Consider the following 25,669-nt stretch of genomic DNA (forward strand, 5'->3'; position numbering starts at 1 on the left):
GTTTTTCCTCTTTGTACAGTAGTACATTAGTATAGGCATAGGCGTGTGCACGGGGTGTGTCGGGTGTGCCTGGGCACACCCTAATCAAGCCCAGGCTCCCGTCACATTCGGGACATCCAGGGAGCGTAGGAACCGGGGGGCACATGGCAGCCATGTTATATGAGATATATGTAACAGTATTGAGGGATATGGTTTACCACATCACCCATGAACCATAGACAGCAGTAGACTAAAACTGTCCCATTAAGATGAATTGAAGATGTTATTAAACATTTTTGTATACTTTTCAGTGGTCATTCTACATGCAAGGGGATGCTGATATCTGCTTTGAATGGTGGTGGATCCAGTGTTATCTCTCTAGTGGTGTCACATTTCACTGTTCTCCTGTCCTGTGTGTTGTAAATGAAGGCATAACTGGGAAATGATTTGTACATAACTGGAAGTCTCAGCTTAGCTTAGAATAAAAATTTCAAGATTGCATAATTATCTTAAAATATAGATAGTAAAATGCTAAATAATAACATTAAAAAATATGGTTGACATTAAAACTTAATTTAAGCAATGGGTCATTTTTGATGCTACATTCCCTTTAACATTTGTAGAGACTATACATGCCTTGATTTGTCACCCCATCTATATAAAACACGTCTTATTTTTGTACACCTTCCATTATGAGTTCAGTAGATACCAAAACAGTAGTTAAAACTGCATGCATTTCTATTTAAAGTTTAGAAAAATCTTCTTTATCCTGACCTCTCAATCAATATGTTAAAATCATAAAAGATATCAAATGTCACAGTCTAAAGGGAATCACAGATTCTTCTCTCCATGTGCTCGGTAGTTTTGACCTTCTGTTCGGTATTGTGGCATATGGCAAAGTGTTAGAGACAGAGCATCTGGATGTCTTCTGATTCTTAATTGCAGACATTTTTTATCAACTGGTCCAGATTTGGTTTCTATGACTGTCAAAAATATCTGAAGAATATTATTTAAATAATTAAATTTGCTTAAGGATCAGATGCCTTCATTAATTATTATACAGTGCATTTTATTATACAGGATAAGTTCTAAATGAAGAACAAAACAAAAACCCACATGACTACCTTGGTCTGGTTCTCATTTTATCCTCGCTGTAATTTAAAGTAGTTGGGCAGACACTGAATAATAGAGGCAGCAGTCTCTATTGCTGGCTCCATAGATGAGATTGTGCTGATTTTCAGCATGTAGCCTGGTCACTTGATAAATTGTCTCTATGTCCCATGTACTACTAGGAAGTGGTAAGCTGGATTCCGATTGCATTTGTTTGTTGTTGTCTTCTTTGGCTTCTTGTTGGGCTGGTATATGTCAATATATCTTTATCTTAAAGGGGTACTCTGCCCCTAGACATCTTATCCCCTATCCAAAGTATTGGGGATAACATGAAGCTGTCCCATTAAGATGAATTGAAGATGCTATTGAACATTCATTGTGGACTTTTTAAAAGTCATTCTACAGGGAGGGAGATGCTGATCTCTGTGGTGGATTCAGCGTCATTTCTCTACTGGTGCATGCAGCAAACTTTGTTTCATGCTGGATGACTGGGAATGTGGAGGCTCGTGAGATCATGGTCATGCCCCGCTCGTGATGTCACGGCCGTGCCCCCTCAATGCACGGCCGCTCCAGCGCTTCACCCGGCGCTCTAAACGAACGTCGGTTGCAGCAGGGAGATCGCGGGGGTCCCCGGTGACGGGACCCCTGCGATCAGACATCTTGTTCCCTATCCTTTGGATAGAGGATAAGATGTCTAGGGGCAGAGTACCACTTCAACTGTAAGGAATAGCACATTCTGCTATTACAGAGGCATATTATTTAAAAAAAAATATTTAAAATGAGGGCCTATGGGCAACATTTGCCACTAGGAAATAATTCTGTACAGCTCACCTCCACCAGTTTCTGTGCACGGGTCCACACTTGGCAAAGTGCTGATATTCAAGGCAGAAGAACAAACGATGATCCGGCACCAGATTTAAGACTTGCAGCTTTATTTTCTCCGTATCAAAATAAACAAACATCACACAGTAAAACCGACTCCCTCCACAGTCATACGCGTTTCAAGCGCATGCGCGATCTTCCTCAGTGACCACTGAGGAAGAGCGCGCATGCGCTTGAAACGCATATGACTGTGGAGGGAGTCGGTTTTACTGTGTGATGTTTGTTTATTTTGATACAGAGAAAATAAATCTGCAAGTCTTAAATCTGGTGCCGGATCATCGATTGTTCTTCAACATTTGCCACTGTATGGCTATTCTGTGGTATATATATATATATATATATATATATATATATATATATATATATATATATGCTGAAGGCAAACACTGGAGATGTACGTTGGGAAATCTCTGACTTACAATGCAGTATGAATAGACCAATAGTCTGACATGAGTTACCATGGTTATCACTATATCTATGGTAGCTGGATATTACTGCTGGCGCATAAAAATAAAGTGGCTAGAAAACAGATTTATTGATAGTAACAAAAACAGAAAAGTTATGTCCTTGTCGAAAGATGAGAAATTATATTTATTTAAAACATTTTACTTTAGACTAATAATAATGGAGGCCACTGTGTTCTTGGGAACATTTAATGCAGCAGACATGTTTTTGTACCTTTCTTTAAATCTGTGCACCCACACAATCCTGTCTCTAAGCTCTACAGGCAGTTCTTTCCCCCACATTACTTGGTTATTGCTCAGATATGTATTATAATCATTATGCTGACAGGGTTTTTCTTTCCAAATCCTGTCTGAATAAACCACAGGTGACTCCGATAAATGTGTAGAAACTTCTACAAGATGGTCAGGAGAAATGGGAACCCCTTTAAGCTAAATTGCAGCTGTCATAGCAAAGGGTCTAATTACCTACGTCCATCAAATTGTTTTTCTTTTAAATAAATTTATAAAAACTTTGTCACTTTGGGTATTGATGGAAGATTGATGGGGGAAAACGTAACTTTTTTATTTTAGCAAGAGGTTGCAACATAACATGTATGTGGAAAAGTGAAAGGGTCTGAGGACTTTCTGAATGTATTGTATACCCTAATGCTAAGCATCAATAGCTGGGTCCTTAAATGTTGTGAATACATCTACAATGATGTACTATTATTGCAACTATGCATTACTTTAGTGTGCTCTCTTTATACCTGTATTCTTACCTTTCCTAGTTCTCATTTTACCACCAAGGTCATGCCAATCAAAAATTCTGCACTATAAAATATATGTTAAAGGGACTTATCCCCTATCCTAAGGATAGGGGATGAGTTTCAGATCGTGGGGGGTCTGACCGCTGGTGCCCCCCGCGATCTCCTGTACGGGGCCTTGGCTCGCTGGCCAGATAGCGGGTGTGGACCGCTGCACGAAGCGCGGCTGACATTCCCCCTCAATACATCGCTATGGCAGAGCCGGAGATTGCCGAAGGATAGGGGATAAGTTTTTCAGCACTGGATTTCTCCTTTAAAGGAGAGCTCTAGGGAATAATTTTTTAACAACTCTGCTCGGAATAATAAAAAAAAAGCATTAATTTACCTTACACCACTCCTCCAGTGCCGCTGGTCACCTTCCTCCTCCCATGTGCCCGACGTGTCACACTGCAGATCAGCTAATCCGCCGCAGCGATGTCCCACCTTAGCCAGTAATAGGCTAAGCAACAGTGTGCTGTAACGGACCTTGGCACCAGGAAGGGAGCACACTCATCACATGGCACTGTTATTCAGCCTATCAACGATTAGCTGGGCCGCAGTGTGATGTGTAGGGCACTAAAAGCCAGAAGAGGACCGGATGGCCATATCGGTGGAACAGTGAAAGATAAGTTAACCTCTTGCCGCAAAATGTCTTTTCTAAACGGTGCTGCAGCACGGGAGTGTTATGAAGCAAACTCAGGAGCTGAGCTCGCATCATACCCGCATAGTCCTGGCTGCTATCAGCAGCAAGGACCCGTGGCTAATGCCGGACATCGCCATTTAGGCAGATATCCAGCATTAACTCTTTAGACGCGGCGATCAGGAGGGTGCCTTACCTGCCTCCTGCATGTCCGATGGGCGCTTGATTGCGCCAAGCCTGAAATCCAGGCTTGAGCAATCAACCACTGATAACACTGATCAATGCATTGCAATGCAATGGCATTGATCAGTATATTGAATCAATGTACTGCATGTTATAGTCCCCTATGGGTGAAAAGTGAAAAAAAAAAAGTTAATAAAGAGGATTTAACCCCTTCCCTAATAAAAGTTTGAATCACCCACCTTTTCCCATAAAAAATACTATGTAAATAAAAATAAACATATGTGGTATCGCCGCGTGTGTAAATGTCCAAACTATAACAAATTTATCGTTATTTAAACCGCACGGTCAATGGCTACGCGCAAAAAAATTCCAAAGTCCAAAATGTACTGTGTACATAACTGGGCACCAGTGTACAAGAAAGACATAAGCTGGAGAGGGTTCAATGATGGGCAACCAGAGTAATACAGGGAATGGGAGGACTACAGTACCCAGAAAGATTATCAGAATTAGGGTTATTTTATTTAGAAAAAAGAAGGCTTAGGGGCGACCTAATAACTATGTATAAATATATCAGGGGACAGTACAGAGATCTCTCCCATGATCTATTTATACCCAGGACTGTATCAATAACAAGGGGGCATCCTCTACGTCTAGAGGAAAGAAGGTTTCTACACTGGCACAGACGGGGGTTCTTTACTGTAAGAGCAGTGAGACTGTGGAATTCTCTCCCGGAGGAGGTGGTCATGGTGAACTCTGTAAAAGAGTTCAAAAAGGGTCTGGATGCATTTTTGGAGAGTAATAACATTACTGGTTATGTATACTAGAATCATAGGGACAGAACGTTGATCCAGGGATTTATTCTGACTGCCATTTTTGGAGCCGGGAAGGAATTTTTACCTCTAGTATGAGGGTTTTTTGCCTTCCTCTGGATAAACTCAACTCAATAGGGACTTATTAGGGTTATAGGTTGAACTTGATGGACTCTGGTCTCTTTCAACCTATGTTACTATGTAAAATAGCGTATTTTTAGTCACTTCTTATACCATAAAAAAATTATAAAAAGCGATCAGAGAGTCCGATCAAAACAAAAATTGTACCGCTAAAATCTTCAGATCACGGCGCAAAAAATTAGCCTTCATACTGACCCATACATGGAAAAATAAAAAAGTTATAGGAGTCAGAAGATGACAAGTTTAAACGTATAAATTTTCCTGCATGTAGTGACCTATATAAGTAGGGTATCATTTTAATCGTATGGACCTACAGAATAAAGATAAGGTGTAACTTTTACAGAATGTACTGCATAGAAAAAGAAGCCCCTAAAACTTACAAAATTGCGTTTTTTCTTCGATTATGTCACACAAGATTTTTTGGTAAAATGACTGACGTCATTACAAAATAGAATTGATGGCACAAAAAATAAGCCATCATATGGATTTTTAGGTCCAAAATTGAAAGGGTTATGATTTTTAAAAGGTAAGGAGGAAAAAACGAAAGTGCAAAAGCTGAAAAAATGCTATGTCCTTCAGGCGTTAATATTTTTTTTATTATTGAGGCTTGGGCATAATAATTCAAAATTATTCACGGGAGTTCTCCTTTTAATATTTAGGCATAGTTAAACAATTTGCATCCAGTTATGATCTACACGAAAATACAAGCAAAAATATTGCTTCAGTTTAGTTTGGGCATTTATCAACAAGAGATTTTGCCTTGAACAGGAAATTTACCAGCAAACTTAAAGGGGTACTCCGGTACTTACACATCTTATCCCCTATCCAAAGGATAGGGGATAAGATGCCTGATCGCGGGAGTCCCGCAGCTGGGGACGCCCGTGATCATGCACGCGGCACCCCGATAGTAATCAGTCCCCGGAGCGTGTTCGCTCTGGGTCTGATTAAGGTTGACCGCAGAGCCGGCAGGGTGTGACGTCACGCTCCGCCCCGCAATTCAAGTCTACCGGAGGGGGCGTGATAGCTATCACGCCCCCTCCCGTAGGCTTGCATTGAGGGGCGGAGCGTGACGTCACACGGGGGGCAGGGGCGTGACGTCACACGCCGCTGACTCTGCGGTCGACCGTAATCAGACCCGGAGCGAACACGCTCCGGGGACTGATTACCAATGGGTGCTGCGTGCATGATCGCGGGCGTCCCCATCTGCGGGACTCCCGTGATCAGACATCTTATCCCCTATCCTTTGGATAGGGGATAAGATGAGTAAGCACCGGAGTACCCCTTTAAAGGGATACTCCCTTGGAAAACTTTTTGTTTTTAAATCCACTGGTGCCAGAAAGTTAAACAGATTTGTAAATCACTTCTATTAAACAATCTTATTCCTTCCAGTACTTTTTAGGGGCTGTATACTAAAGAGAAATCCAAAAAAGAAATGCATTTCCTCTGATGTCATGACCACAGTGCTCTCTGCTGACCTCTGCTGTCCATTTTAGGAACTGTCCAGAGCAGCATATGTTTGCTATGGGGATTTTCTCCTGCTCTGGACAGTTCCTAAAATGGACAGCAGAGGTCAGCAGAGAGCACTGTGGTCAGGACATCAGAGGAAATGCATTTCTTTTTTGGATTTCTCTTTAGTGTACAGCCCCTAAAAAGTACTGGAAGGATTAAGAATTTTTAATAGAAGTGATTTACAAATCTGTTTAATTTTCTGGCAAGAGTTGATTAAAAAAAAAGTTTTCCATCGAAGTACCCCTTTAACCTTAGCTGCAGATGAAAAAATTCACTCACAGCCCTGCAGGGGGGTATTTATTGGGTTCTGTTGTTGGCTTGCTGTTCTGACATGGTATATATTTCCTTTGCAATACAAATTTATTTTAATCTTTCACAAAAAAAAGACAAAGCAGGAGCATTATGGGGGACATTTCTTAATGTCAGTGTAGGTGCTCTGTTGTTATACACAGGTTTTGATGGTGTAGTTGGAGTGAACAAGTACAACATTTAATAAATACTGCAGGGTATGGGGAAATATGGGGCTAGTATACATTTCACTTCAGGACACCACTTTGTAGGACCCATTCTCTGCAACTTTTGTGTGATTTTTGAGGCTGCTGTCTTCAGACAGTTTGGTAGGCCAGGTATAGGCTGGTGAATGGTAGAAAGAAGGGTTGAATCCAGCTCCCAGGAAAATGTAGTAAAACTTAACGTTTAATTAGAACATGTTAAAAACTGGTAGCCACCAAGGTGGCAAGTGACATGTCACTCCTAAAAACGAGTGAAACGTTGACATGTCACTTGCCACCTTGGTGGCTACCAGTTTTTAACATGTTCTAATTAAACGTTAAGTTTTACTACATTTTCCTGGGAGCAGGATTCAACCCTTCTTTCTACCTTCCACTACCACGAGGACAGGCGGCTCCTTCATCCGTGCTTCCAGCACCCATACTGCGGCGTCCACATATAAATAGAGCTGTGGTGAGCTGATCTCCTTTTTCTCCCCTTTTGTACCTATAGGCTGGTGAAGGTTTGTGGTGTAAGTGAAGGCTGTGCGATAAATATGCGACTTTGCATGTCATACATCTCTGACCACTACCAAGTGAAAATGCAAAAGTGTATACCTAAGTCAGTTTAGTCAAAATCACTTGAGCAAAGAATAGCACAGCTTTTGCTTAAGTGCGACATTTGTGCGACAAATGTATACATAAAAGCAGTGTGCAAGCCTTTATAAATGTCCCCCTATGTGTTTTAAGGCAGCTCGAAAGGTTATTCTTATCTTTAATTTCCATTTTATCTGAGTTACGGAAACAAGAGGAACACAGAAGTTTGGTTGTATCCACTATCACAGTCACTTGTCTACCTATATGCTAGCAGACTTCTTAGGCCGATTTCACACTAAAGATCCGTTATAATGACCCGTTAACAAAACCAATAAAAATAGACATTAAATGGTAGTTCCAAAATCCCATTATAGTCTATGGGATTTTTACATTACCCGTTTTAAATAGTGTTGCTCGCGAATATTCGCAATTCAAATTTTATTCACGAATATTGCATATACGCGAATTCTCGAATATTCGTGAATATAGCACCATATATTCGAAATTATGAATATTCACTTTTTTTTTTTTTACAGTACACATCACCGTGATCATTCTGCTGCTTCTATCAAGTTACACTGGTATACTTGCTATAAAGTTCCTTCATTTTCACATTTCGCAAATATTACAAATATGCGAATTTAGCGAATATATGACGAATATTTGTCCAAATATTCGTGAAATATCGCAAATTCGAATATAGCCTATGCTGCTCAACGCTAGTTTTAACCTGTCATAGCCCGTTATTAATAATGGATGTTATTTTGTGATGGGAGAAGGTAACGGAAGAAATAGTGCATGCCAAAAGTCATCTTTAAGGACATAAGGTGCTGCCTTAAGAAGATCCTTAAAAATGAGTCTGTGATCCATGAAACAGTGATATATTTCTTGTGGTAGCTCTCTGACAAGGCCATTTTGCAGCTTGGTGATCACTTGAAGCAAGCGGTCATCCTTTAATGCCTTACACTGAACCCGATACTGTGTTTATATTATGAGCAATGTCAAGAAGCGGGGAGCGTGAACAATTGTGAATCCTTTGTCACAAAGCTGCTGTCAGTAATGTATTCTGATGTCCTGTGATAACTCTGAACAGGGGCAATGTCCGCACAGCACATGCCAAACACCAAAGTGCATCTCCTTTGATCCTAAAATCTAGGCATTCTTTTATGAAACCCACGTAATGTAAAACATTCCCTCAAAGAATAAATCATGTCATTTGTACAATATCTAAACATGCGTCTACCCTTGTTACATGTAACTTGTATAACCTTAGCTGGACATGGCTGCAGACATACATAACTGGGGTCAAACCACCGATGCCCTCACATTTCTATCTTACTGTGTTTATATGTTTAAGTAATATTTATGCTATGTGAGCTATGCACTTGTAGCCGCATCTGTGAAGGGCTTGTGGACGGTTTCCCTAAGCAGTATCGCCATGTCCTGTCTGAGTAGATGGCAATAGCAAGTTATCATGGTGAACGTTCAACATAGATTTATATTTGCCTGCTTGGGATGTGCTTTGGATTCAGCAAATGCTCCCCACTTCACCAGGTGGAAGGTGGTGTTAGGGTGTGTTCACGGACTCCACAGCATGTCTCAAGCAGGTAAATATAAATATATAAAGTATGCATGGCATTGTGTTGGATATTTAAGTGTCTGCCTTTTGGAAGTGTATTTGTAGTGGTTTGGAGATTGACAGATATCCTATTGTATGCCGGATTATAGTTTTTAATCAAAGAAAATTGCATGTACCGTATATACTCGAGTAAAAGCCGACCCGAATATAAGCCGAGGCCCCTAATTTCACCCCAAAAACCCAGGAAAAGTTATTGACTCGACTATAAGCCTAGGGTGGGAAATACATCATCCCCCCTGTCATAATCCCCCCCCCCCCGTCATCATCCAGACCCCCGTCATTATCACCCCCTTCACCATCACCGCCTGTCAATCCCTTCATCAGTGGTCTTCAACCTGCGGACCTCCAGATGTTGCAAAACTACAACTCCCAGCATGCCCGGACAGCCATCGGCTGTCCGGGCATGCTGGGAGTTGTAGTTTTGAAACATCTGGAGGTCCGCAAGATGAAGACCATTGCGGCCTTCGTCATCATCCAGACCCCGCTTTAGTTTTCTACTCACCTCCCCTCGGTGGGAAGGAAGGGTGAGCTGGCCTGGGCCATCTATGCTGCAGGGACCGTCCGGTGGGGACGGTTAGTCGTTCTGGGCTGTCCATCTTCACTGGGAGGCCCTCTTCTCCGCTCCGGGCCGGCCCCGGACTAGTTACGTTGCCTTGACAACAACGCACAGGGACTTTCATGTGCATGGACCACTGAGAAGGGATTGACAAGTGGAGAGTTCACTCGAATATAAGCCGAGGGGGGCGTTTTCAGCAAGAAAAAATCGTGCTGAAAAACTCGGATTATACTCGAGTATATACGGTAAGCGAGCAGGAGGGCCTTTAAAGTCATCAGAGAAGGAAGCCAGAGAGCTTGTAAGTGTGACAGAGGGACTTTGGTAGGTAAGACTGTGCTATTATGGTTCTAAGTGTGGACACAGGGCATGCTTATATGCATATAATGATGGGGGATGAGCAGTTGCAAGGGCACACTAAGGTGCTGGAGCATTGTTAACATGTAGCTGGAACATCTAGAAACACCCAGGTAGGGGTAGGCAGGAGGTAAGACCCACGGTGGCAAAAAAAAGGTATAGAGCTGGCAGCCAACTTGGACATAACTTGACCCTCAAGAGAAGTGTTGTTTCTTTTAGGCCTAGGTAAAGATTAAATTCTAGTTTACCGTTAACAAGTAGAAAAGACATGATGCCTGACAAAAGCCTGATGAAGTTCCCGTTACGGGCAAGAAACGCGTTGTTTGTTGTGTCCAATAAACCGTTATGCCATGAACTTTGATACATTCTCATTCTGATTCAACACTGTCTATGCGCCTGGGGAAGATCCACTTTTATCCATTTTTCTGGCTTTTCTTCGTTAACAAGTAGAAGAAACTTATAGTTTGGGTGTGAAGAAAGATAAATGTGTTGGCTATTGGCACGGAAGCATCACTAAATCATGGGTAGTATTTTAATGATGTGATATTGGAAAAGAGCTAGGCTGGATTGACAGGGGACACTGCTGGACCTCTACACTCTATAAGAAAATCTGGCATTATAATGCAAACTAAGGAGAAGGGACACCCACTTTTGTAGTCAAAGCTAACTGGAAGAAATCGATGATGGCTAAGAACTAATGCAGGATTATGGATGATATTTTAGGGGTTTCTTATTTTGGAAGGTCTAGGATAGAACAGTGAAAACTGTTTTTTTTATTTTGTGGCAAATTTGAGAGCTGTTAAGTACGGTATATTCTCCTCCTACATGCTGTTTAATGGCTAATGATTTTCTTGATCATCTTCTCCCATTTAGATCTTTGTTGCTGATCCATGACTCCAATGCTCCATTACACTTTCTCTTAGCTTCTCAGTTTTCAGAGCCAAAACATCATACTCATCCTCCTCTTATTTTACTGCAGTCATTTCTAGCCCAGTCTCACATTAAAACCCCATTCTGACATTTTTAGTTTGTAAATTAGATTGCAATTCAGATTTTATTCTATTAGGTATCTTCTTTTATTCAAAGGACGTTTCCATATTAATTTAGGCATACAGGAGTAGTAATTGAGTAGTATATGACCTACAAGAAATTGTGCTAAACACCAAAGATACTCCAAAAAGGTATATACTTTATTAATACATCATTAATACATCATAAAACTCACATACACACAGAAGTCATGCACATAGAGCTCAGGGTAGACTATTTAACCATACATAGGCAATGTAAAAAAACAGGCACCGACCAGAAAATGTAGGGGAGGTATATGCAAAAATAAAGAAATGTACTTATAATATCACATCATGATAGCATAGTCCAAGTAAATTGCACAAGCCTAAAGTATAAGACTTCAAAATAAGAATACAACAATATCAATTGCACAAATGCCCTAGAAAAAGAATAGATGGCAAATACAAACCAGAGTTAGATGGGACAGGTGATTGTGGTCTGTACTTAGTGACTTTCCTCTTATTGTTTCATTGGGCCATTTATACAATCTTATATTTTGTTTTGTTTACTGGTCTTTGGAGTTGTGCAATCTATTGCTCTGGCACTTGCACTTTACTTTGACTATGAAATGATATACTGTATATCCTGATGTGATGAACATTATTTATACATTTATTTTTGCATATTCTCCTCTACTTTTTATGGTTACATAGTTACATAGTTAGTACGGTCGAAAAAAGACATATGTCCATCAAGTTCAACCAGGGAATTAAAGGGTAGGGGTGTGGCGCGATATTGGGGAAGGGATGGGATTTTATATTTCTTCATAAGCATTAATGTTATTTTGTTCCAGGAATGTATCTAATCCTGTTTTAAAGCTGTTAATTTTTCCTGCTGTGACCAGTTCCTGAGGTAGACCGTTCCATAAGTTCACAGTCCTCACGGTAAAGAAGGCGTGTCGCCCCTTGAGACTAAACTTTTTCTTCTCCAGACGGAGGGAGTGCCCCCTCGTCCTTTGGGGGGGGGGGGGGGGGGTTTAACCTGGAACAGTTTTTCTCCATATTTTTTTTATGGGCCATTATATACGTTTATATACTTATATACTTTATCATATCCCCCCTTAAACGTCTCTTCTCTAGTTGATGTTTTTTTTTTTAACATTATCTATGTAAGGTACAATACCCAATGCATCCTGAGTTTTATATTGTTTGTGTCTACTGTGTGTCTATGTGTTTTTATGTTAATAAAATTATTTTATTTTAATATACCTACAAGAAAGGTATTTTTTAATATACCTTTCTTGTAGGTCATACAAACACATAAAAAAAATGAACAGAAAGGGGTTGTCTTTAGGAGTTTATATGTTTCATGAAAATATAAAAACATACTTACCAACCTGGGTCCCTCACAGCTCCCTATGCTTACATCCCAGACAGACTTGACAGTAACAGCCTGCTCTGCCTACTGGCCACAGTGGTATCCTGCCTCAGTCAGTGATTGGCTAAACAGGATGTCAACAGCCAGACCAGTCCCTCTCGTGTGTAGGCAGAAGAGTAAAAATTGGGGGACTGAATTATGTCACAGTAAGTGACTATACTTTTCACATTTTAATGCCACCCCAGCTACATATAAACTTTTTTTTTAGGTGCCCAGATATCCTCATTAAGGTTCTTTGTACAAATATTGATCTTGTTGAGAGCCCACTTTACACTTCATGTTGACCTCTCTTAAAGTGTTCCTGTCATGTCAGAAAACTTTTTAGATGTCACAGAGGCGTGTCATAAGTTTTGATTGATTGGGGTCTCAGTGCTTAGACCCCCACTAATTAGTAGTAAAAGCAGCTGGTAAAAAAGTAATTGTAGTGCACTTCACTCCCTGGTTTGCAACATCTTATGGCCCTATCATAAGTCTATGGGGCTGCCCTGTGAAGCAGGAAGTAGACCGGTGCAAGCCAGGGATTGAAGTGCACTACCATACACATCCCCTACTTGTTCTACTGCTGATAGTGGAGACCCTGACCAAATAACATTTTTTCCCCATATCTCTGTGACCTACTCTGGTCTCTACTCTGTTAGGTGTGGCTGTGCATGGCAATCACTACCGCCAACACAGCACAACACAGCACCTGCAGGGGGAGTGATGCAACAGGTGAATACGTAAGGTCACCAAAAACCTGCACTTTTAATTAGCAATGCACAAGTCTCCCTATATATCTGAGCTCCACCAATCTTTATTACAACAATATTGAATCACAGAGATAGGGCACAGACAGAGTTATTTTCTAACGATTATCTCAGACCTGAGGGAAACACTCATCAGGGCATTAACTCACAATTTAGCAGATTCATCGTTTTATTCTTTCATTTTCTTTGTTTCTTTTTCTTGATTTACAAAAAGTAGAATGTTTTAAAAATACATTATATGTAAAGCTGTAGTCCTTGCACACATCAACACTCCACAGAGTATGTAAATATGCCACAATTGAAAATAAAGAGACCATATACCTATATTTATACAATGCAGCTAAATGCATCAACAATTCTCTTAATGCTTGTTATTGTTTTTTGTGATCTATATTCGTGGACTATCAATGTGACTTGTTACTTACACTTAAACATAAATACACCACTTTGGCTGGGTTCACACCACGTCTTGTTAAATACGGTTCCCGTATATGGCTGGGAGGAGGGGGGCGGGGCTTAATCGTGGCGCCCGCACTCAGCCGTATTCGGGAACCGTATTTAATGTATGTCTATGAGCCGACCGGAGTGAACCGCAGCCTCCGGTCGGCTTCGTTTTTTGCCGTATGCAGTTTCCCGACCGCAGGCAAAAACGTGGTCGGCTCATAGACATACATTTAATACGGTTCTCGAATACGGCTGAGTGTGGGCGCCGCGATTAAGCCCCGCCCCCCCTCCTCTCCTTGATTTGTGACGGTTAGGCTAGGTTCACACTGTGGAATTTCTGGGCAGAATTTCTGCCGGAGATCTAGCCAGCAGCACTAGGACCGTGCAGACTACATTGTCGTTCCCATAGATGGCAATGCATTTCTGAGCAGATCTTCCAAAAGATCCACCCATAAATCCATTGTAGTCTATGGGAGCAGCAATGCAGCCTGCTCGGTCCTAGTGCCGCCGTCTCGATCTCCGGCAGAAATTCTGCCCAGAAAGTCTGCAGTGTGAATCTAGCCTCAGGCTGTGTTCATGCCTCAAAATTTCTGCATTGGAATTCTGCATGGAGATTCCGCAGCAGCAGAGTCCCATTGTATTTATTGCGATTCTGCTGCTCTGTGCACACATGTTTCTGGCACATAAAATCACAATTTTTGTGTCCACATAAAGAATGAACCTGTTCTTTTTTTTTGCGGACTCTGCACGGAATGCATAGCCGTCTATGAGACGCACATTCCCTTGTGGTTTTAGCGCTGGAATATTGTGCCACAGCCCGCAGTGTGCAGAATGTCCCCATGGAGATTTTCCGTGCGGACATTCTGAGGTATGAACAAAACCTTAATTGTCCAGTTCTGACCAGTATACACTTGCAAAAGTATGAAAAGAGTCCTTTAAGAAATTGTCCGCTTGTTAAGCTGTGTTTATACCTCGGAATTTTCATGTGGAATTCCGCATTTGATTTCTGCACTGAGATTCTGCAGCAGCAGAGTCACATTGTATTCAATGGGATTCTGCTGCGCTGTTCACACAGCAAAATTTTCACGCCCCATGTTTCTGGCACAGAATTTCCTATTTCCGTGTCCGCAGAAAAAATGGATCTGTCCATAGCCGTCAGTGAGACAGTGCATTCCTGCGTGGTCCTAGTGCTGGCATATTGCACCCCACAGTCTGCAGAATTTTCTCATGGGTACATTCTGAGGTGTGAATATAGCCTTACTATAATGGTAAAGCATATTTCAATGACATCTCCCTGAATCTTTGAGGCTCATTTTTATATACCGTATTTTTCGTCCTATAGGACGCACTGGCGTATAAGACGCACCCAATTTTTAGGGGGAAAATCTAAAAAAATAAAGATTTTGAACCCAATGGTGGTCTTCAACCTACGGACCTCCAGATGTTGCAAAACTACAACTCCCAGCATGCCCGGACAGCCGTTGGCTGTCCGGGCATGCTGGGAGTTGTAGTTTTGCAACATCTGGAGGTCCGCAGATTGAAGACCACTGCATAGGAGGTAATACTCACGTGTCCCCGCCGCTCTGGACTCGTCACCGCTGCCCTGGATGTCGCTCCATCGCTGTCGCCGTGTCCCCGTCGCTCCGGAACGTCTCTGCTGCCGGCCGGGTATCCTCGCTCTCCGTCGCCGCCATCACGTCGTTACGCACGCCGACGCATGTACGCGACGACGTGATGACGAGGAAGGAGAGCGCCGGCATACAGGGGATTCCTGAACGGAGAAGACACCGAGGAGGCAGGTAAGGTCCCCCCCGGTGTCCTGTAAGCACTAACCCGGCTATTCAGTCGGGCTGTTCGGGACCGCCGCCGCCGGGTTAGTGTCACTTTCCCTTCAGACACGGCGGTCAGCTTTGATCGCCGCGTCTGAAGGGTTAATACAGGGCATCACCACGATCGGTGATGTCCTGTATTAGCCGCGGGTCCCGGCCGTTGATGGCCGCAGGGACCGCCGCGATAGGGGTGTATTCGCCGTATAAGACGCACCGACTTTTCCCCCCCAGTTTTGGGGAAGAAAAAGTACGTCTTATATGGCGAAAAATACGGTAATATATGTTAGAGTTATTGAATTCTGTCTTTGTAATGGAAATCAGTTTTCCCTGCACTGACATGATCTCCCTGCTACCTCAGATTTAAAAAAAATTCTGAGAAAGACAAATAAAATAAGCATCAGCCATAAGTTACAGCCTTATAGAACTCATTTGGTATTACAGCTTTAAGTACAAATCACTGGTATATTCTTTAGATATCTGCCATTTGTTCATTTGTTGTATAGAAGATTCATTAAAGACCTTGCAGTAAATCCCTAGGGTTCTGTATGCTTGTATAACTAATCTTCAATGATCAAATAATTGTACCAGGTTAATAGAATGTTCCTGTTTATACTCTATCATAGTTATAATTCATTTTATATAGTGTACAGAGATACAGCTACCTATCAATATGTACTTTATTATTCATAGGAGATGGTCGTGATAAAACAACGCCCTTGAAATGTATAGTCAGGTTCCTTGGGTTGTTCTACAATACAAACATAATAGATTATAAACCGAAATAAGTTATAAACACTGTACCTGGGCCTATGCCTATGAGATGCAGCAAGTGACAACCCACTTTAAAAGTGGGTCACTTTCTGTGGGGTGTCACTTTTTGTCACACTCTATATACATGTAGTAGATTTACCGGTACAGAAGCTGTGCCCCATAGTCTAACCCTGGGAGAGTTGACTATGATCAACACAGGGTTGACTTTGTTTGCATTTAAGTTATTTGTAAAGTTACTAAATAAATTAAGTCTAGAATGATAATGCCAAAGGTTATGATAAAATTGGGGAATATCTATTATATCTGTATGACTGAAGTGTAAGCCCTCAAAATCAATTCCTGTGCTGGAGCCAAGGAACCTGAGTACCATTGGGTTTATTTATCCACAATTTATTTATCCGTCACGCCCCCTTCCATAGACATTAAAGGGGTATTCCAGGAAAAAACTTTTTTATATATATCAACTGGTTCCAGAAAGTTAAACAGATTTGTAAATTACTTCTTTTAAAAAATCTTAATCCTTTCAGTACTTATGAGCTTCTGAAGTTAAGGTTGTTCTTTTCTGTCTAAATAATCTCTGATGACACGTGTCTCGGGGAACGCCCAGTTTAGAAGCAAATTCCCATAGCAAACCTCTTCTAAACTGGGCGGTTCCTGAGACGCGTGTCATCAGAGATTACTTAGACAGAAAAGAACAACCTAAACTTCAGAAGCTCATAAGTACTGAAAGGATTAAGATTTTTTAATAGAAGTAATTTACAAATCTGTTTAACTTTCTGGAGCCAGTTGATATATATATATATATATATATATATATATATATATATATATACATATACATATACATATATATATATACATATACATATATATATACATATATATATACATATATATATATATATATATATATATAAATAACGTTTTTTCCTGGATAACCCCTTTAATGGTGGGGGGGGGGGTGGCATGACATCACGAGGGTGCGTGGTCATTATGTTACATGTCGTTTCGGAGGCAGCGCCCGGGACAGAATGCCGGGGCTGCACCAAGATCATGGGGTTCCCAGTGGCGGGACCCCTGCGATCATATATCTTATCCCCTATCCCCTATACCTCTTTAAGTGATGATTTTGTTATCTTGAGCACCACCACTAACAGCTTTTACACAGGTATCAGTAAATGACACTCTTTAAAAGGGAACTGCATGTATCATAATATTATTAGACATTCCCTTTGGTTGCTGGAATATTCCGCTAAAAACTCACAAGACTAAAGGAATTATGTACGATTTGTGCTTGCGCTGTTTGTAACGGATGATATCCGGAGTGCAGAGTTTGGTAATGGTCTTGCGCACACAGATGAGATGATGGGTGCCAAGTAGAAGGATACACAATCCATACATCTATGAGACGAACAGTCCATGGGGCTCCGATTCATTTTAAATGTTATATTTAATTTAGAGGGAAAATAGTCTAAACAGGAAATTAAGTGTAGCAAAACATGTGACTGGAGCTAAAGTATTCTTTCCATACTATACCTAGGAGTTAGGCCATTAAAGACAGTGTAGAAATATATTAAAGAATGCTCACCAAGCTTTTTACATAGTACATACACGACTTATATGTGACACAAAACAATGTAAATAGTTGAACATTTATTACATTATTATAACTAATGGCAGAGTATATAACTGATGAAAGTTATGTGCAGTAACACATAGGTAACATCTGCTCTGATCAGAGTTTTTAACTTCTCCTTTTCGTCCCCATCTGGCCCGGCCATCATGAATACTTCTCCATGACAGGAATCGTCTCTGTACAATTTGCTTGCATGATGTGGTGTTTCTTACCTTGTGAAGTGGATTACTGGAATTGGTGGATAGGAGGTATACTACGGAATGGTTTGAGCTGCTATAGCAGTATTCTTACTATAATCTCTAGAAAGACCAGACCCCTAAATAAATTCAGACAATTACCCTCATTTACTAATGTCAACCCCGACAAAATATATCATCACTCCGAGTGTTTTTTAAACCCGTCAAAATGGGCGTGGTTATCACAAAAAGGGGCGTGTTCCCGACAAAACAGAAAAAACACTCGGAGTATGAGGAAAAACTCACAGGAAAACCTGTGAATTTTTCTTCACTAAAACCCGACAGCTCAGAGCTGTTGGGAAATTACTGAAAACCGAGTGAATCCTACCCCCATCATGGAACAGGGTCTGTTCCATGTTGGGGGTAGTAGTACAGGGGCTAAGGGGTTGATCGCATCAGGTCTCACTTCTGAGACCCGTTCCGATCAAAAGTTATTAAGCAGCTCCGCAACCCTGCGATGTACGATGTATTTTACTTTCATTTTCAAATTCCCCGCTGGGATCCTTGAATGGCCGGTACTGAGGAGCCAATCAGGGATCCCTGCGAGCTGTGGTGGGGAAAGATATATAGAATCGCTGGGGGTTTTGTATATGTCCCCACAGCTTCTATATATCTTGCCCCCTGCCATATGTCTTGTCCCCCGCCGCAGCGCATGTGTACATACATATATATATACCCCCCACACAGCGCTATTATATACCCCCGCAGCGCATGTGTATATATATATATGCCCCCCCACACAGCGCTATCATATACCCGTGTATATATATATACCCCCCGCACAGTGCTATCATATACCCGTGTATATATATATATATATATATACACCCCGCACAGCGCTATCCTATACCCCCCGCAGCGCATGTAGATATATATTATATATGCCCCCCGCACAGCGCATCTATATAGGTATGCCTCTGAAGTGCTATCAATGACTAATAATGCTTGTCAATGATAGCGCTTAAGAGGCATACATATATAGAAGCGAAGTGGGGACCAGACATATAGCGTTATCTTGTCCCCACTTCTATACACAATCCTCAGCAAACACCACAGCTGCCCCATCGCCTCCCCCATCCCCAGTGTTATAATTACCTGTTCCCGGCCCGGGTCCACGATCATTCTGGCTTCGATGTTGTTGATGTGCGCTGTGACGTCACGACGTGCATTGGGGATGTCACTCGTCAGTGCACACAGTGACAGCGCACAGCAACAGCGCCGAAGCCAGAATGATCGCGGACCCGGGCCGGGAACAGGTAATTATAACACTGGGGATGAGGGAGGCGATGGGGCAGCTGTGGTGTTTGCTGAGGATTGTGTATGTAGAAGCGAAGTGGGGACCAGATAACGCTATATGTCTGGTCCCCACTTTGCTTCTATATACATATGCCTCTTAAGCGCTATCATTGACAAGCATTAGCCAGTGGTCTCCAACCTGCGGACCTCCAGATGTTGCAAAACTACAACTCCCAGAATGCCCAGACAGCCAACGGCTGTCCGTGCATACTCGGAGTTGTAGTTTTGCATCATCTGGAGGTCCGCAAGTTGGAGACCACTGCATTAGTCATTGATAGCACTTCAGAAGCATACGTATATAGATGCGCTGTGCGGGGCATATATAATATATATCTACATGCGCTGAGGGGGTATATGATAGCGATGTGCGGGGGGTATATATATATACACGGGTATATGATAGCACTGTGCGGGGGGGTATATAATAGCGCTGTGTGGGGGGTATATATATACAAATGCGCTGCAGGGGGTATATGATAGCGCTGTGCGGAGGGCATATATATATATATATATATATATATATATATATATATATATATATACACATGCACTGCTGGGGGCATATGATTGTGCTGTGCTGGGGGCATATATACAATTTACCCTGCGACACAATTTCCAACCCGTGCGACACAATTTTTTTGCCAGTGCGACACATTAGTAAATCAGGGAGAAAAATACACGGAGTAAATGAAGAAACACTCAGAGATAAACCCAACACTTAGTAAATGAGGACCTATATCAATTACTTTATCAAACATTTTCTCTAGGGGTTGCATTCTAAAATGGGTTGTTTCTAATGAGACAACCCCATTAAGTGATGTACCATCAGGAGGCAGGTTTGTCATAATTGACTAATTTGCTTTATTTCTTAAAAAATAAAATAACATTTAATGGTAACCATATTTATCAACCATTTCTAATGGCTCTGGTGAGAAGAACAGACAATAAGCTACATAAACCAGCTAATTATTTCTGGGTTTTTCTTGAATATTCTTTCCATGACGTCCAACATTACTTTGATGTCAGTGTTTAGAATAGACTTTTCCAGTTTTCTTCTATATGTAAAGAGAGTCATAAGATGAAAGATACTTCAGCTCGGACCTTTTCTCTTTTGGGATATACTACAGAAAAGGACTCAGGACATAAATAGGATTTATTCTAAAGATTAATTCAGCAGGGGGCAGGATTTGATCCCTTTGGATGATGACTGGTATCTTTTGTGGGTATCTTTTTATGAATTCCTTGAATAAAACATTTTCATGGTCTGCTTTGTAACTCTTTTAAGTAGTTTGGTCTTTTTAGTTGGTCTACTGGCTATATGCTTAGTGGTGCCCAAAATGTTTAAATAAGTACTGTCATTTCAACAAACTTTACATAAATGTAGTATATCTTTTCACACAAAAAAGTATATTTTCCCAATTATTAGGTTACTTTCTTCTTCCCCCTTCCTCCTTCACTCATTATTCACTATGAAAAACAGCTAACTGAGGGGTCAGATTACATGCTGTCTATAGAAGTTTATGGAGAAGAGAGTGAAGGGGGAGGGAAGTGATACTGCATAGATATTGGAGTGTATTGTGAGTTTTAGAACACACTGCACTGCTGGATTCACAGCTCAGACTGCTCAGCAGTGGTCTATAATGTTCTCCATTGCGCTGCTTCTTAGTTTGTACTATAAGAGCACAGAACAGCAGGATCCTCTCTTTTTTGTGTGTGCAATGTTTGGTAGCCATGATAGATGCTAGACTCTACCCACTAGCTTAAAGGCATTTGAAAATAAGAGCTGAAACCTGCCGAGGAGAAAGCTGATAAAACATGTGTGGTGGCGTATGAGAGGATACTGTCCTGTGGGGGTGTAGGGTCTTTAGGGTGTTGCTGTTGAGGATATTTAAAGGCGCTGTTAACCCTTGTGACTCGTGACGCCAGGGTGGGGGTTAAATACTGTGTTTCTTGATAGGCCTATCGCCACCCTTCCCAAGAGCAATAGGTGATGCAGAAATAAAGGATTGTCCACAACCGCTGTTAACTGAAAACTTGCAGGAACTTTTACTAATGAATCTCTGTGCATGTAACAGTAGTAACAGTCCAGATAATAAAGTCTCTTTACATATGGCTTGAGCAGCGATTGACAGTCGGTTGGGATCAGATAAGATATAGCAGAGATCCGCTGGATTTAGGGGAGTTATTAGGTCCAGTGATCTTGCGATGAGTAGCGGGGAATTGCTTAGTCTATCCGCTATGCTATAGGCCTAAGCTGCAAGGCTTTAGCCTAGTAAATTGTCTTGTAAGCTGCAGAGGTCCTACCTCTTCCAGAGTCATCAACCCAAGAGAGGAATCAAGATGGCGCGGGTCCCTTATATAGGCAGGGGCCGGCCGTTTTGGATTGGTCCGTAACGACTGTCACTCACCGTTACAGTGCTTTGTGGGTCAACACGTCCTCCAACACGTCCTCCAAAGGTCCTAAAGTAAAACCATAGAGTTCTAACCTATTCACGTGACCCACAGGTCCTGCTACGCTCCGAATAGGTAGATAACTAAATATACACATTTATATACTTATACTTATATTAATATTAAATAGAACTGCTATATAGTCATTGACTAAGTGAGAGGTGACAAGGGGAAAGCTACAAAAGACCTCTATACAAGTAACGTATATAAAACGGTACCGGGACACCACACATGCCATATACCAGTTGTTTTATAGACAGAAATAGTGCTAATCCTTATGTAAACACACTTGACAGCTTATCCTGAACAGTCACCTAAAATGGCAGCTTCACTTTAAATTGTGTTCTGTGCTGAATTCTCTTACCTGCACATTACATCCCTCATACAGAGACAGCAGTATTTAACACCAACAGTGGACTTGTAACACTGCTAAAGTTCTAGACTATAGAGAAGTATACTTTAATCATCTATATGCAGGTGTGTATTGCTTAAAATCTGGTTTTCCAATTATTCAGTCCAAGCTGACATATCTTTTTTCCAAAATGGGAAAAACAAATCAACAGGAATTCCTTGTTACTGATTGGTTAGATGTTATGTTTCAGCTCAAACTGAGCCCTTCTCTGTGCTGACCAATGTGACCTGGGCGAGCTGCCGTGCATCCATATGTGTACCTTCTAATTTTGGAGTACTCTTTCTATTCCTTTGAGTATCATGTTCCTGTGTTATACAAAATAAATTGTCAGGATGAAAAGATAAACAGCATTTCATGGAGTAGTAATCTTGGCTACAGTGCAGTAGCTGTGAAAACGCAATAGCGGCATTGGATCGGCAGATTGCTATTGCAGACATGGTCAGGAAATAATTGAGCTGCCAGTGTTAAAATCTCAACCTCTGGTGCCATTTAGGATGAGGTTGCTAACTGCTGTCAGTATTGTCTAGAAGGGCACTGTTGAACCACCTGTCAGCACCCGCTTCTGTAAAGATATACCACTGTGACCAGGATGCTTTACTATTGCCATGACACAGGACCCTGTTTTTTCTCTGGACAGTTATTTTTCCAGATGTCCCAAATTGTATAATCCAGATTTCATCAGATAAATGAACTTTACCCCAGTCCTCTGCAGTCCAATCCATGTACAATGTCAATCTGTCCTTGATGTTTTTCTTGGATAGAAGTGGCTTCCTTTTGCCCTTTTCTCAACTAGACAAGCCTTCAAAAGCCTTCAGCTCACTGTACGTGCTGAGGCACTGATACCTGCCTGCTGCCATTTCTTAGGAAGGCCTGCACTGGTGTTGAACCAATCCCATAGCTGAATCCTTTTTAGGAGTCAGTCCTGCACTTGCTGGACTTTTTTAGGGCACCATGAAGCCTTCTTTACTGCAAATCAAGTATCTTGAGTATTGATTGATTTATAGGCAGTCTTAGAAGCAGCAACGTCTTTGCCTGTAAAGCTTTTTTGATGTAAAGCAATGATGACTGAACATGTTTCCTTGAATGTAACCATGTTAAGGGACCAGTTTGCTTTTCTACTTAAATCAGGATGAGTGATATCAGCTGCCTTGTCCTTGTTAACGTCTTCGTCTGAGCTAACAAGAAGATCACTGAAATTATGTTAGCAGGTCATTTGTAGTAGGGCTGGAATTCAGTGGAAATTATTTTTTTGTGATTAAAGTGTTGGCATGTCATCCAGACATATGAAAAAATGAGATCACACCAAGTGTTATTCCTGAGACCCGTGGTGACAAAGCTTGTGGTGACTGGCATTGGAGTGTGTCGGCTTTCACCCAGCTATAACTCAATCAATCAACAATCCCAGTGGTAACTTGGCAATAGAACTATATTGCTCATTGCTGCATCAGCCGTAATCCAGACCATTATGGCTATTTTTTATATCTATAATGCAATGGGTGTGTTCACATGTTCAGGCTTTGAATTGTAGTTCTTGAATGTTAAACTAGGAACACATCATGCATGAAGACCAAGTATAAAAGAAAATTGAGACTTCTTCTCTTTTCAAATCTATTCCTCAATTTGTATTCAATAATTGCAAAGAAAAACCTGACCGTGTGAACACAACCTAAAGGGGTTGTGTCATCCAGATTGAATTGGCGATCAGCTAACCACTGTGGCTCAGAAACCCCTTTGATCAGCAGTGAATTATTCTTCTAGTAAGATTACAATCAGATATAGTTTGTGAATCATAAATTATCATGTGATAATTTGATAGTACAGCGGGTAATACATGGGGATTTTGGTTTTTGGGGACGCCATATTGAACAGGTTTTAGACATTCATAATTATTAAGATCTTTAAGACATAACCCGTAATTATGAGTAGCTGACTAATGTAATTGAAAAACACATTGATAAGACTTAAATTGTTTAATTTAACGTTAATGGAAGGGAACCAGCAAAAGGGTTTATAGCAGTGTGATAAGTAAAGTAAAACATAGCAGAGAATGGTTTATTTTCACAGAGATGGAAAAAATGTGCCTATCAAACTTGTCTTCCGCTCTCCGCTTCATAAATTACAAGTCTACATCTCCCTGCCATGTAATGAACAGGAGTGCAGATGTGACTAGAGTTTTCTAAGCCATTCATCATTTTAAAGGGCCGGTGTTTGATTGTTTTGTTATGTGCCATTAATATAGGCTCATTGCATGTGTTTCCTCCGTTAATTGTAGCACACATACATGTATTGTATCCTTTTTTGTAGCAGGCTAAAGAACAAAAACAGTAATTATTCTTGCTGCTCTCCTTTCTTTTTACTTTCTCTGTGATTCTAAAAATACATGACACACTGAGGCATTCAGAAACTTAAAAGTAATGCATATACGCGGAACCCACTCTGAGCGTATGGGGTAGGCAATTTGTGCAGACAATGAGAATTCCAATGGAGAAAGAAGTGAGATAGATGGAACAACGGTAGAGAATCGCAAAGCTGTGATACTCAAATAATAAGGTTGGAAAATGCAGAGGAAGTAAAGGACAATTTTCACAACTGTAATTCTGCTTCTAAAAGCTTAAAACACTAACGTCCACCCGCTTAATAATCACTCATTTACTTGTAAAAAGAGCAGTCCTTGTACATACAGTAGAACAATGTGGATGACTAATTATTACAGCAATACATAGCATTACTAAGCGCTTTTATGTGTGCTGTCATGGCTGCAGATAAGCATGACTGGATACTCCACATTCACTTTCAAAATAGACTAAAAATGTATTGACCCTTTCACTGTTTAACCCTTTTCAACACATTTTAATAAGGCAAATAAAACCAGAATTAAAAAATAAACAAAGTATTTATCCCATATTTCCCATCTATCCTATATACAGTTGTACGCAAAAGTTTAGGCACCCCTGACAATTTCTTTGATTTTCCTTGATAAATAATTGGGTGTTTGGATCAGCAGGTATGCACACACATTTGGACAAGCCAGATTCATTTTGGAAGAAGGTGCTGTGGACTGATGATACAAAGTTGGAGTTATTTGGTCATAACAAGGGGTGTTATGCCTGGTGTCAAAAGACCATAGAGTTCCAAGACAAACACTTGCTACCCACAGTAAAATTTGGTCGTGGTTCAATCATGCTGTGTGGCCAGTGCTGGTGTAATGAAGGAAACTGTGCCTCTGTAGCGGAATGAGACCCTCTATATAGGAACACAGTTGTCTGT

At 41.1% G+C, this 25,669-nt stretch overlaps 1 protein-coding gene and 1 long non-coding RNA gene across 2 annotated transcripts in view; one reads left to right on the forward strand and one right to left on the reverse strand.

Moving 5' to 3' along the window:
* The window catches only part of DCHS2 (dachsous cadherin-related 2), a 333,064-nt gene that overhangs the window by 8,054 nt on the left and 299,341 nt on the right, over positions 1 to 25,669 (forward strand). The window lies entirely within an intron of this gene.
* LOC130358739 (uncharacterized) lies at positions 720 to 3,678 on the reverse strand. The gene is made up of 3 exons (XR_008889639.1): positions 3,564 to 3,678; positions 1,921 to 2,027; positions 720 to 975 (listed from the first exon to the last, which is right to left on the reverse strand). It is a non-coding gene; the product is annotated as an uncharacterized LOC130358739 (long non-coding RNA).

The sequence above is a fragment of the Hyla sarda genome, chromosome 1, assembly GCF_029499605.1.
Source record: "Hyla sarda isolate aHylSar1 chromosome 1, aHylSar1.hap1, whole genome shotgun sequence".
Classification (NCBI taxonomy): Eukaryota; Metazoa; Chordata; class Amphibia; order Anura; family Hylidae; genus Hyla; species Hyla sarda.